Source organism: Panthera onca, chromosome B3 (genome assembly GCF_046562875.1).
Source record: "Panthera onca isolate mPanOnc1 chromosome B3, mPanOnc1 haplotype 2, whole genome shotgun sequence".
NCBI lineage: Eukaryota > Metazoa > Chordata > Mammalia > Carnivora > Felidae > Panthera > Panthera onca.
Window position 1 is genome coordinate 27,519,702 of NC_138344.1, and position 12,539 is coordinate 27,532,240.

General features: G+C 42.7%; 1 protein-coding gene and 1 pseudogene across 1 annotated transcript in view; one reads left to right on the forward strand and one right to left on the reverse strand.

Moving 5' to 3' along the window:
* Positions 1 to 12,539, reverse strand: part of OCA2 (OCA2 melanosomal transmembrane protein) — a 496,949-nt gene that overhangs the window by 349,514 nt on the left and 134,896 nt on the right. The gene's annotated exons all lie outside the window — the stretch shown is intronic.
* On the forward strand, positions 224 to 3,107 carry LOC132668838 (aryl hydrocarbon receptor nuclear translocator pseudogene; annotated as a pseudogene).

Consider the following 12,539-nt stretch of genomic DNA (forward strand, 5'->3'; position numbering starts at 1 on the left):
GGAGTGGCTCTCCCCTCCCCCTTCCCCCTGTTCGGTGGCGGTGGCTCCTCCCACTGGGGGGGGGGGTTGCGTCGTAGTGGTATCTGCGGCCAAGGCTGCGGCTGCTGCTAACCCCAACTTTACAACCAGTGCAGAGCCCAACGTGGGGCTTGAACTCACAGCTGTGAGATCAAGACTTGAGCTGAGATCAAGAGTCGGATGCTTAACCAACTGAGCTACCCAGAAATGACATCAGATGTACCATCACTGGGTCCAGCCATTGCCTCAGGAAACCCTGGGGCTGGGATTCAAGGTGGAGGAGCCATTGTCCACAGGGCTATTAAGTGGTGACCAGGGTTGGATTTTGATGATGATGGAGAAGGTAAATTTTTGAGGTGTGATGATGATCAGATGTCTAATGATAAGGAGTGACTTGCCAGGTTGGATGATGAGCAGAGCTTTGCAGATAAAGAAAGACTCACCAGGGAAAATTACAGTGAAATTGAACAGGGGCAACGGAACAAGATGACAGCCTACATTACAGAACTGTCAGACATGGTGCCTACCTGTAGTGCCCTGGCTCAAAAACCAGACAACCTAACCATCTTACCCATGGCAGTCTCTCACATAAATTCCTTGTGAGGAACTGGGAATACATCCACTGATGGCACCTACAAGCCTTCGTTCCTCGCTGATCAGGAACTCAAACCTTTGATCTTGGAGGCAGCGGACGGCTTTCTGTTTATTGTCTCATGTGAGATAGGTCGGGTAGTTTACATCTCTGACTCAGTGACCCCTGTTTTGAACAAGTCTGAATGGTTTGGTAGCACACTCTATGATCAGGTGCATCCAGATGATGTGGACAAACTTCATGATCAGCTTTCCACTTCAGAAAATGACCTGACAGGGCATATCCTTCCAGACCTGAAGACTGGAACAGTGAAAAAGGAAGGCCAACAGTCTTCCATGAAGATGTGTATGGGCTCAAGGAGATCATTTATTTGCCGTAGGAGGTGTGGCAATAGCTCTGTGGACCCAAGTCTCCATGAATAGACTGAGCTTTGTGAGGAACAGATGCAGGAATGGACTTGGCTCTGTGAAGGATGGGGAACCTCATTTTGTGGTGGTCCACTGCACAGCCTATATCAAGGCCTGGTCCCCAGCAGGTGTCTCCCTCCCAGATGATGATCCAGAGTCTGGCCAGGGGAGCAAATTTTGCCTAGTGGCCATTGGCAGACTACAGGTAACCAGTTCTCCCAACTGTACAGACATGAGTAACATTTGTCAACCAACAGAGTTCATCTCGCGGCACAACATTGAGGGGATATTCACTTTTGTGGAACACCGCTGTGTGGCTACTGTTGGCTACCAACCACAGGAACTCTTAGGAAATAATATTGTAGAATTATGTCATCCTGAATACCAACAGCTTCTAAGAGACAGCTTGTAACAGGTGGTGAAGTTAAAAGGCCAAGTGCTATCTGTCATGTTCCGGTTCCGGTCTAAGAACAGGGAATGGCTCTGGATGAGAACCAGCTCCTTTACTTTCCAGAACCCTTACTCAGATGAAATTGAGTACATCATCTGTACCAACACCAATGTGAAGAACTCCAGCCATCAACCAAGGCCTACACTGTCCAACACAATCCAGAGACCACAGCTAGGTCCCATGGCTAATTTACCCTTAGAGATGGGCTCAAGGCAGTTGGCATCCAGGAAGCATCAACACCAAACAGAATTGGATGTGGTATCAGGAAGGGATAGATTGGCTGGCTACAATCATTCCCAGGTTTCTGTTCAGCCTGTAATAACCACAGGGCCAGAACACAGTAAGCCCCTTGGAAAGTCAGATGGTCTGTTTGCCAAGGATAGAGATCCAAGATTTTCAGAAATCTACTCCAACATCAATGCAGATCAGAGTAAAGGCATCTCCTCCAGCACTGTCCCTTCCATCCAACAGCTATTCTCACAGGACAATACATTCCCTCCTACCCCCCCTCCCCCGGCCGGCAGAGAATTTCAGAAATAGTGCAGGTCTGGCCTCTCCTGTAACCATCGTCCAGCCATCAGCTTCTGCAGGGCAGATGTTGGCCCAGATTTCCCACCACTCCAACTCACCCCAAGGAGCCCCAACTTGGACCCCTAGCACCCGCCCAGACTTCTCTGCCCAGCAGGTGGCTACTCAGGCTACAGCCAAGACTCGTTCTTCCCAGTTTGGTATGGGAAGCTTTCAGATTCCATCCTCCTTCAGCCCCATGTCCCTCCCTGGTGCTTCAACTGTGTCACCTGGTGCTGCTGCCTCCCCTAGTCCCACCAATCATGGATCCAACTTTGCTCCTGAGACTGGACAGACTACAGGACAATTCCAGACACAGACAGCAGAGGGTGTAAGTCTGGCCACAGGGTCAGGGCCAGCATTCTCATCATCGCTCAAGTTCTAGAGAGCAACAGCTATCAGCATGGCAACCTGGCCCACCTGAGGTCTTCCAGGAGATGCTGTCCATGCTGGGAGACCAGAGCAACAGCTACAACAACGAAGAATTTCCTGACCTAACTATGTTTCCCTCCTTTTCAGAATAGAACTATTGGGGTGATGATAAGGGGTGGGGGAGGAAAGTCACCGTTTGTTTTTAAAAAGCAAATGTTTCTGTAAAGAAAATAAAAGTCCCTCTCCCATCATTTCCCTCACCCCTAATGTGTACCCCTTCCCCTTCTGGCCTTTCCTTGCCCTCCTGCCTCTGAGAAGAAATGAGGTGAATCCTGAAGGCTTTGGGGATCTTTGAAAAACTGAGTCTGGGTGAAGTTATGAATGCCTTTCCTTATACCTCCTGACCAGAGATTTATGCAGAAATGATTTTTGCTAGGGTCAATAGGCAGGTTAGAGAACCTGACATCCATTCATCCACTATTTGCCTTGGATACTGTGGCTTGTTTTGGGAAAGAAATTGTGAATAAGGTTGGGAAGAAGAGAAATGTCCTCCTATTTGAAGATCATGAAACATGGTAGGTTACATATACCTGTATGGCTTTAGGAAGTGAGCATAGGCTCTTTCTGCTGCCTAGTGAGTGAGGAAGTGAGAGAGGGAGAAGGAAAGAGTGTGTGTGTGTGTGTGTACATGCATGCACATGTGTGTTTCTCTATCTTTTTCTCCCTATTAGGGAGTTATGCAGAATTTGTCCCAGATTTTATCTTTGTTTTTCCATGTAATTTTCAAAGAGTCCTAAGGAGTTAAATCTTCTACGTATTTTCCACTTAGTATTGCAGCCAAAGAGTATTTAAACAAACATCTTTGCTGCACTTACATCTATTCCCAGCCAATATGCAACTCTAAGCAGATATATAAAGTCTTTTGATATGGCTTGTCTCTCATCGAACATATTTAGTAGTAAAGCTGGGTCATTCCTGCTTTTGATGCTCTCACCTTATAGAGAATATCTGCAAACATTACAGATGTTTAGGGTGTGAAGATAACCCCCTTTTAAAACCCCATACTTGGCCATACTTGCTGCATTTTTCTGTGAGAATCACAGATGATGTGTGTTCTGTAGAGGTTATTTCTGCATGGAAACTCAACTTCTTGGATTAGCAGTCCCAGGGAAATCTTCACTGCTGAAGTTTAAACCAAGTCTTGCAAAGTAGCCTCCTTCATCCCATTCCCAGTTCAGTCTGACTAGAAACTGAGACTTGGGTCTGTTTTGGACCTATAGTTCTTCCTCTTTGCTCCCTCCAATCTTAAGATTGGATTTTGCTTTATGATACAAGAGTATGAATCCCTGTCATAGATGGGGCCTAGACTCCCATTCTAACAGGGTCACGGAGTTAACTATAGCCATATAAATGCAGATACAGGTTATTACTCTCTCTCTGTACCTTTCTCAGGTAACAGTCATGTGTGGCAGCCATTTTTTTTAATTGGCTCAGGCCAGTATCTTAAGTGCAAGACTGAATTAATAAGGAGAAGACATATTAAACGTAGCCATAGGGGACTGAGGGGGCATAGATGGCCTTAGAGAGGCTGAGAGAACATCATTACTGGGTTTCTCTCCCTTTTGTCTCCAGTCTGGTGCCAGGCAGTGGAGTTGAAAAGGAGATTTTTTTTTATTCTATGTGCACACATACTGTATACATATATATTTATATCACAGTTTAAGAATCCAAAAAGTTGAGCTTCCAATGGAATCCTTGTTTTTAATAATTGTTTTTAAATGTGATCAGGACTATAATATTGTACAGTTATTATAGGGCTTTTGGGGAAGGAGAGGGAAGGGAGACGAGGCTCTGGGGGTTTTGTTTCTGATTTTCCTTCAGGGTTTTTTTTTTTTTCTTGTTGGCCATTTCTGTACTGCTAGCATCTGTGCTGAGCTTTACAGTGACAAAAATAATGACATGTAGCAAAGATTTTAAAACAAAATATTTTTTTCCATTTGTAAAAAAAAATAACACATTGTCAGCAAATAAAATAACTTTCAAGAACAATGAAACTGTACTGTACTGTCCAGAGACTTGCCCAAGCTAGACCATAGAAGCACAACAGATGGGAGAAAGAAATATCCCACTGTTCCCATCACTCTCCCTGTCCCCAGTAGATGTGCCCTGATGCCACCTGCCCCTTGTGGTTCCCATCCCTCCCCAGTGCTAGATCAGGTCCACACTCTGGGAGGTCTCAAGTGGTAAAGGAAAGGATATAAGCCTATCCCTGTCCTCAGTGTGATGTGCCCTTGCTGAGGGGGCATGGCAGTGCCTCCTGCACCCTGATCCTGAGCCCCATCTCCTAAAGGAGATCATGTGGGGAGACATGAAAACTGAAGCTCAGGCCAGGACTTGGGTGTGGACACTCCCCTGTGGTCAGGACTTGTCTGCTTCTAATCCTGAGGGCACCCTGGCCTCCAGGGAATCAATTCTCCAAACTGCCAGGTGTGGGCAACAGGTCAGACTCTCCACCCCTGCCTCAGAGAAGCCCAATTGTGGTGCCAGAGGTAATCCAGTGACATGAAGACAAAGTAGCACTGGGATCTATCTTATGCATACATCCAACACAGATTCGGTTTCATATTCATGCACGTGCACACACACAATCACACTCACACTAACAAGCACACGCAGACACACACAATCTTGCACACACACATCCACTGAGTTTTACACTCACACACATCTATAATCTTGCACACTCATGCAGCATCAACCATCTCACACTTGCACACACACACACATTCTACACCCTCCTCACACTCTGACACACACACACACACACACACACACACACACACACACTTGCCCCAAATGTCCTCCCAATTGATGCCTCCAGCTCATAGCAGCCAGGTCTTTTGATTAATCATAAAACTGGGAGACAAGGCAAGCCCCTACCTATCAACTTCTGATTTCTTCTTGCATATACACAAGGGCAATCAGCTCCCTGCACCACCCACATGTTTGAGAGGAGGCAGCTAAGCTGAAGCCCCGATTCTCAGCTATGAAATGAAGCTCAGCAACCATGTGGCAACCTTTGATACTTCCACTCTCCCTCCTAAGAGGACGTACGTGGTCATGGAAGAAGATGAGTTCAATCCTGCCTTTCCCACTTACCACAGCTGAGATCTGTATCAAGTTGTCTTCTGCATGGTTTCTCCAGCTATAAAACAGGAGTGTAACACCTCCCTCATGGGAACCTCCTATGTTAGTTACCTAGGGCTGCTGTCACAAAGTAGGTGGCTTAAAAAAGCACAGACTTATACTTTGATAAGTCAGAAACCCAACATACAGTCAGCAGGACAGCATTCCTTCTGAGGACTCTAGGAAGAATCCATCTCCTCAGCTCTTCCAGTTTCTAGAGGCTACCCATATTCCATGACCAATGCCCATCTTTTCAATTCTCAAAGCTATCAACAGTGGATAAAAAGTAATCACATCACCTTTCTATGACCCTTATTCCATAGTTATGTCTCCTACCCACAGCTGGGAAAGGTTCTCCACTTTCAAGGAATTGGGCCCACCTGGATAATCCAATATACTCTCCCAAGGCCCTTAACTTAATCACATCTTCAAATTTCTTCTGCCTTACAAGGTCATATATTCACAGGTTCTGGACTACCACATGTTTTTGGAATTAAATAATATAACATTTGCAAACACAAAGCTGGACCATGGTATGCCATAACAGACATTTGTTCACTCTTTGTCTAGTTTTTGCAATTCTGGCTTCAGACATTTCCCTGCTCCTTGACAGGTGATGCAGCCTAGGTAGAAGCAAGGGTTGAGCCCCTACTTCACCTTTACCAGTTCAGGGACTTTTAGCAAGCAATTTAACTTCCCTGAGCTTCAATTTACTCACCTATAAAGTGGGTATAATAATAAATCCCATTTCATGAGATTATGGTGGAGGTCCTATTAACACAGAATTTTCAGAGCTGTGCTTGCCTTTTCACACATTAGCTCTGCTAGGTATCAATAGCATCACTATTTTCTTTGAAGTTAAAGCTCTCAGGTCCCACTGTGGCCCTTCTTTATGCACTATCATCCTCCCCCCCCCACCCACACACGCATACCTCTTAACTTGATATAGCTTCAAAACAGATAATTCAGTTCACAGACTGCATGTCCAGGAACAGTCAAGGGCATGGGTAACAACCTTCAGGAGTGCTGGGACACTTCCTTCAAGACAAATCTACAAAATACCAGATATTTTTCTACTGAATTGCTTTGAAAACCCTTGAAATATCAAGTTGTGATCTTATCAGAAGAAATGTAGACAGCATGGCCAAGTATAGTTAGAAGATTCATGCCCCATCCAACTCTTTCAATTACAAAAGTGTATTTGAAATTCAGCATATTTTTCTGTTAAGTAAAGGAATTGTATTACATAATCCACCAGCTCTCTTGCAGTTCTGAAGTCTCTGACTTCAAAGAAGAAAAAGAAAGGCATCTCTGGAACAAGGTAATGGAGCCTGCTAGACAAAGCCTGCCAGATGCTACTAGAAGCAATATGTTCTGTGAATCACAATAGTAACATCTCAGCAATAAGAAAAGACTTGCAGACAAAGGGAAATGAATTAGGGGGCAGAGCCATTAGCCACAGCTATAATTTAAATTTCAGCCTTGCAAAATACAATAACAAAAATTAGGAAGGCTTGACTTGGAGGCTTCCACTGGAAAATGGCACTGTGGTATGTACATTGCATTGTGAAATATAGCATCTCGCCTCTCTCCAAATGCACCTCCCATTTCTGGAGGTTAAAGTAGAGGCCCCCTGGAAGACTAGAGGTGTTCTCTATTCATCTATTTTGAATTTCATTTCACAGTTAATTTTTAAACCAAATGCTTTATGAGCTTCTAAATTAAAGGACCCAGGACAATGACACATGATCTCACACAAAGGCTACATCACTTTGCTTCAATTAGATAAAGTGAGTGAAAAGGAAAGAAAAACCTCCTTGTTTCCAACAGAAAGGAACCCGTGGCGGCAATTCTTCCTAAAACATAATTCCAGATATTGAATGGAGGGCACATAGGGGAAAAGTATTATTTCCTTTATATTGTGAAATATTTGTCATTAAGACCGTGTCACACTGTTTCAATATGATTTCATACAGTATAAGGGCATAGAAGCCTTCACTGTAATAATGGAATTTTTAGAATGCTGCATTGGGAAATCTCCAGAAACCCTATTAAATATGCAAAGTTCAAGAATTAGAAAGATTGATCCAATTTTGTTCTTTGGAGCTTTACCAAGAACTACTTTACAAGGATGAGAAATACAACCCCAAATCTTCAGTTAAGAAAGTGCCAAACAGGATTATCTATAGGACAAGAAGTTTAAATAACCTAGAGAAATTCCTGAAATTATTTCATCTCATGAATCTATTAAAAGGCCAAAGGGAACCCTGCCTGATGCTTCATTGCCAGACAGTCATTCACTCATGGGTCAGAGGTGGATGGTGCTCCCACTCCCAACAGCCAGGTTAGACTAGACGCAGAGTAGGACCTCAGTACCTGGTCAAATATCTAAAGACACTCTGGGAACATTCTTGTTTCATAAATATTTATTGAGCACTTACTCTGTGCCAGGTTCTGTATGAGGCACCAGGAATCACTACAGAACAAAATTGCAGATAACACACAACTCACATAATGAATGAACTAGATGGCACAATAGAAAGTGCAAAGTATGACACAGCTACAGTAGGGCAGGCCAAGAGGGATCAAGGAGGGCATAATGCATAAGGAGAGTAGCTGGCAGCAGCAGAGAGGGAGGGCAGATGAGAAGAGCTGCAGGTCACCCCAAGACTCACTCTCTCTTAGTGAGGAGGGTGCAGATGGCAACAGCAGGACCCATCAGACCCCTAAGGTTCTGGGAAAACAGCTCTACCCCAAGACTTAAATAACTTCTCAGTCCTCACCTAAGGCAAATTCTACCCCTAGAGTGGACTCCTACAGTAGATCCTAGGAATGCCACAATGTTGACTCTGCTTTTAGAAAGCCCACAGGTCTAAGTATGCATCCAGATCTCCCCCTCATAATGTGTGAATGCTCCCAGGGGATTCTGGAAGCACAGTAGTTTCAGAAACACAAGGTCAAGCATACTATTTTCCTAAAACTTCTGCAACATCCTCCACCTTCTATATCAAATTACAAACACAAAAAAAACAGCAGTATTTCAGTTTCACAAGTTATTGCTTGGCCTAAGTATAAACAATTTCTATTTGCAAGTAGCATTAGTGTTATAAAACAGTGGGAAAATCATATTACATTAAGCCCATGGAATATTCAACAAAATGGACCATAAACCTAGGGCATACAAAATTTTTCAACAAATATTAAAGAACTGAAGTCATACAGAATAAGTTCTCTGACCTTAAGTAAATCAAACTATAATTCAGTAACAGAAAACAACAGGAAAATCTCTAAAAATCTGGAAATTAAAGAACATACTTTTAACTAATCTATGGGTCAAAGAGGGAGTTTCAAAGTAAGATTTAAAAGATAGAACTAGATGAAATTGAAAATACAACTTATCAGAATGTAGGATGCAGCTAAAGAAGTGCTAAGAGGGAGAAGGAGGAGCCAAGATGGCGGAAGAGCATGGAAGTTTTTTGTGTGTCTCAAGTCCATGAAATGTAGCCAGACCAATACTAAACCACTGCACACCTAGAAAACTGATTGGAGTATTAACACAACAATCTGCACAATCTGAACCACAGAATTCAGAAGGTACATGGTATGGAGAGGTGAACTTAGGGAGCAAGAAGCCATGGGAAGGGAGGTGCTTTTGCGGGTAGAGAGAAGACAGAGATGGGGGGTGGGAAGAATATGGGAAAGCACCCCTCCCCAAAAGCAACTGGAGAGAAAGTGGAAAATTAGAAACAGCCACAGGGACTAAACTAAAAAGGGAGAGAGGAGAAAGGAGAAAGGAGAGGGTTTAAATTCCATTAAGACTATAAACAAGGAGAGTGCAAAGTCTGAAACTCCACAACTCAATACCTGGTGGTGCTCTGGTAGGAAGGGTGAATCCCCAAGAAAAGAGTGGGGTCCGGGGAGGTTCTTGGGCCACACAGGGAAAAGTGGTTCCACTGCTGGAAGGACATTTGGTAGAGACTGCTGAAGCCACCTGGTCCCAGCAGATCCCAGAAAATGGCCACATTCGCTGGTGCTGGAACAAGGTCATTAAGGGTGAAGCCTGGTGCCAGATGTGTGTTGTGATTTTCCATAATCCCTGAAACTCTGCTGCTACACTATCTCACAAACGTTTTCGGGGGCGGGCTGACACCTGGCTGCAGTCTCGGGGTACCAAAAGCGGCATGGTCCAGCAAGCATTCCTGGGTGCAGCCGACATTCAGCCATTGATCATTCGGCCATTGCTCTGTGAGACCCTTCTGCAGAGGGGCAGAATGGGTTAAAGCCACAGTCCTTCAGAAGTAAGGGGCCAGGGAAAACAGCCACATCTGAGACAAAACTCAGGAGAGAGGTACTGCCTGGGGCCTGGTCACAGACAGTGAAAAACTGTACACTGGACAAAAGCTGAAGAGAGATGATGGGTGTGTGATTGCTGATCAGGGAGAAGAGAGTTCCGATACTAGAGACTGGGTAGCTGGGTGACGCCATTTTCACCGTTCCCACACATGCGCCTATGAACCTACAAGCCCACAACTCTCCACCCTAGTACGTAAGCAGCGCCATCTAGTGGAGAATGGAGCTGTTATACTGAGCCCTGCCCAACTGGGCCAACCTCCCTTTCAAGAACACAGGTCTCACCACCTTATTAGTTTATGGGCTATAAAGTGCTTCATAGTCTGACTTCTAGGAGAAAATGAAGTAATTTCAGTCATATTTCAATCTGTTAGCATGTCCATCTATTCAATTTTTTTCCCTCTTTTTTACTTCTTTTTCTTGAATACAGAAACAGAAAAAAATTCATTTTTATTTTCAATTTTATTAAAAATATTTTTCTTTAATTTTTTACTATATTTTTTACTTTTGTGTAAATGTTCTCAAATTCTAATTTACTTCCATCATTTTTAGTCTACTTCAGTGTATTCATTTTTTCAAATTCTCAAATGATTTCCTTTTTCCCCCCTTTATTTCTCTAATCTGTCAAACCACTTTCAACACCCAGACCAAAACACACCTAGGATCTAGCATCATTTATTCGATTTTGTATGTGTGTATTTTTAATTTTAATATTTTTTTAATTTTAATTATTTTTAATCTTAATTTTTCTACCTCATTAATTCCTTTTCTCCCTTCAAAATGACAAAACGAAGGACTTCACCCCAAAAGAAAGCACAAAGAAATGATGGCCAGGGATTTAATCAACACAGATACAACCAAGATGTCTGAACCAGAATTTAGAATCACGATAATAAGAATACTAGCTGGAGTCAAAAAGAGATTAGAATCCCTTTCTGAAGAGATAAAAGAAGTAAAAACTAGTCATAATAAAGTTAAAAATGCTATACTTGAGCTGCAATCACAGATGAATGCTGCAGCAGCAAGGATGGATGAGACAGAACCCAGAATCAGCAATATAGAGGACAAACTTATAGAGAAAAATGAAGCAGAAAAAAAGAGGGAGATTAAGACAAAAGAGCACGATTTAAGAATTAGAGAAATCAGTGACTCATTAAAAAGGAACAACATCAGAATCATAGGGGTCCCAGAAGAGGAAGAGACAGAAATAAGGGTAGAAGGGTTATGTGAGCAAATCATAGCAGAAAATTTCCTAACCTGGGGAAAGACACAGACATCAAAATCCAGGAAGCACAGAGGAACCCCATTAGATTCAACAAAAACTGACCATCAACAAGGCATATCATACTCAAATTCACAAAATACTCAGGCAAGGAGAGAATCATAAAAGCAGCAAGGGGGGGGGGGGGGAAGTCCCTAACCTACAAGGGAACACAAATCAGGTTTGCAACAGACCTATCCACAGAAACTTGGCAGGCCAGAAAGGAGTGGCAGGATATATTCAATGTGCTGAATCATAAAAATATGCAGCCAAAATTCTTTATCCAGCAAGGCTGTCATTCAAAATAGAAGGAGAGATAAAAAGTTTCCCAGAAAAAAAAAAAACAAAAATTAAAGGATTTTGGGACCACTAAACCAACCCTGCAAGAAATTTTAAGGGGATTCTCTGAGGGGAGAAAAGATGAAAAAATACATACATACATACATACATACATACATACATACACACATACATAAATAAATACCAAAAGCAACAAAACTTAGAAAAGACCAGAGAACACCATCAGAAACTCCAACTGTACAAGCAACATAAATGGCAATAAATTCGTATCTTTCAGTACTCGCTCTAAACATCAATAGACTCAATGCTCCAATCAAAAGACATAGGGTAACAGAATGGATAAGAAAACAAGATCCATCTATATGCTGTTTACAAGAGACCCACTTTAGACCTGAAGACACCTTCAGATTGAAAGTACGGGGATGGAGAACCATCTATCATGCTAATGGCCAAAAAGAGAAAGCCGGAGTAGCCATACTTATATCAGAAAGATTAGACTTTAAAATAAAGACTGTATCAAGAGATGCAGAAGGGCATTATATCATAATCAAGGGGTCTATCCACCAAGAAGACCTAACAATTGTAAACATTTATGTGCCAAATGTGGGAATACCCAAATATATAAATAAATTATCACAAACATAAAGAAACTCATCGACAGCAACACCATAATAGTACGAGATTTCAACAACACACCACTCACAGCAATGGACAGATCATCTAGTCAAAAAATCAACAAGGAAACAACGGCTTTGAGTGACACACTGGACCAGATGACTTTACCGATATATTCAGAACATTTCATCCTAAAGCACCAGAATATACATTCTTCTCCAGTGCACATGGAATGTTCTCCAGAAAGACCACACACTGGGACACAAATCAGCCCTCAGCAAGTACAAAAAGATCGAGATCATACCGTGCATATTTTCAGACCACAATGCTATGAAACTTGAAACCAACCACAAGAAAAAATTTGGAATGGTAACAAATACTTGGAGACGAAACAACATCCTACTAAAGAATGAATGGGCT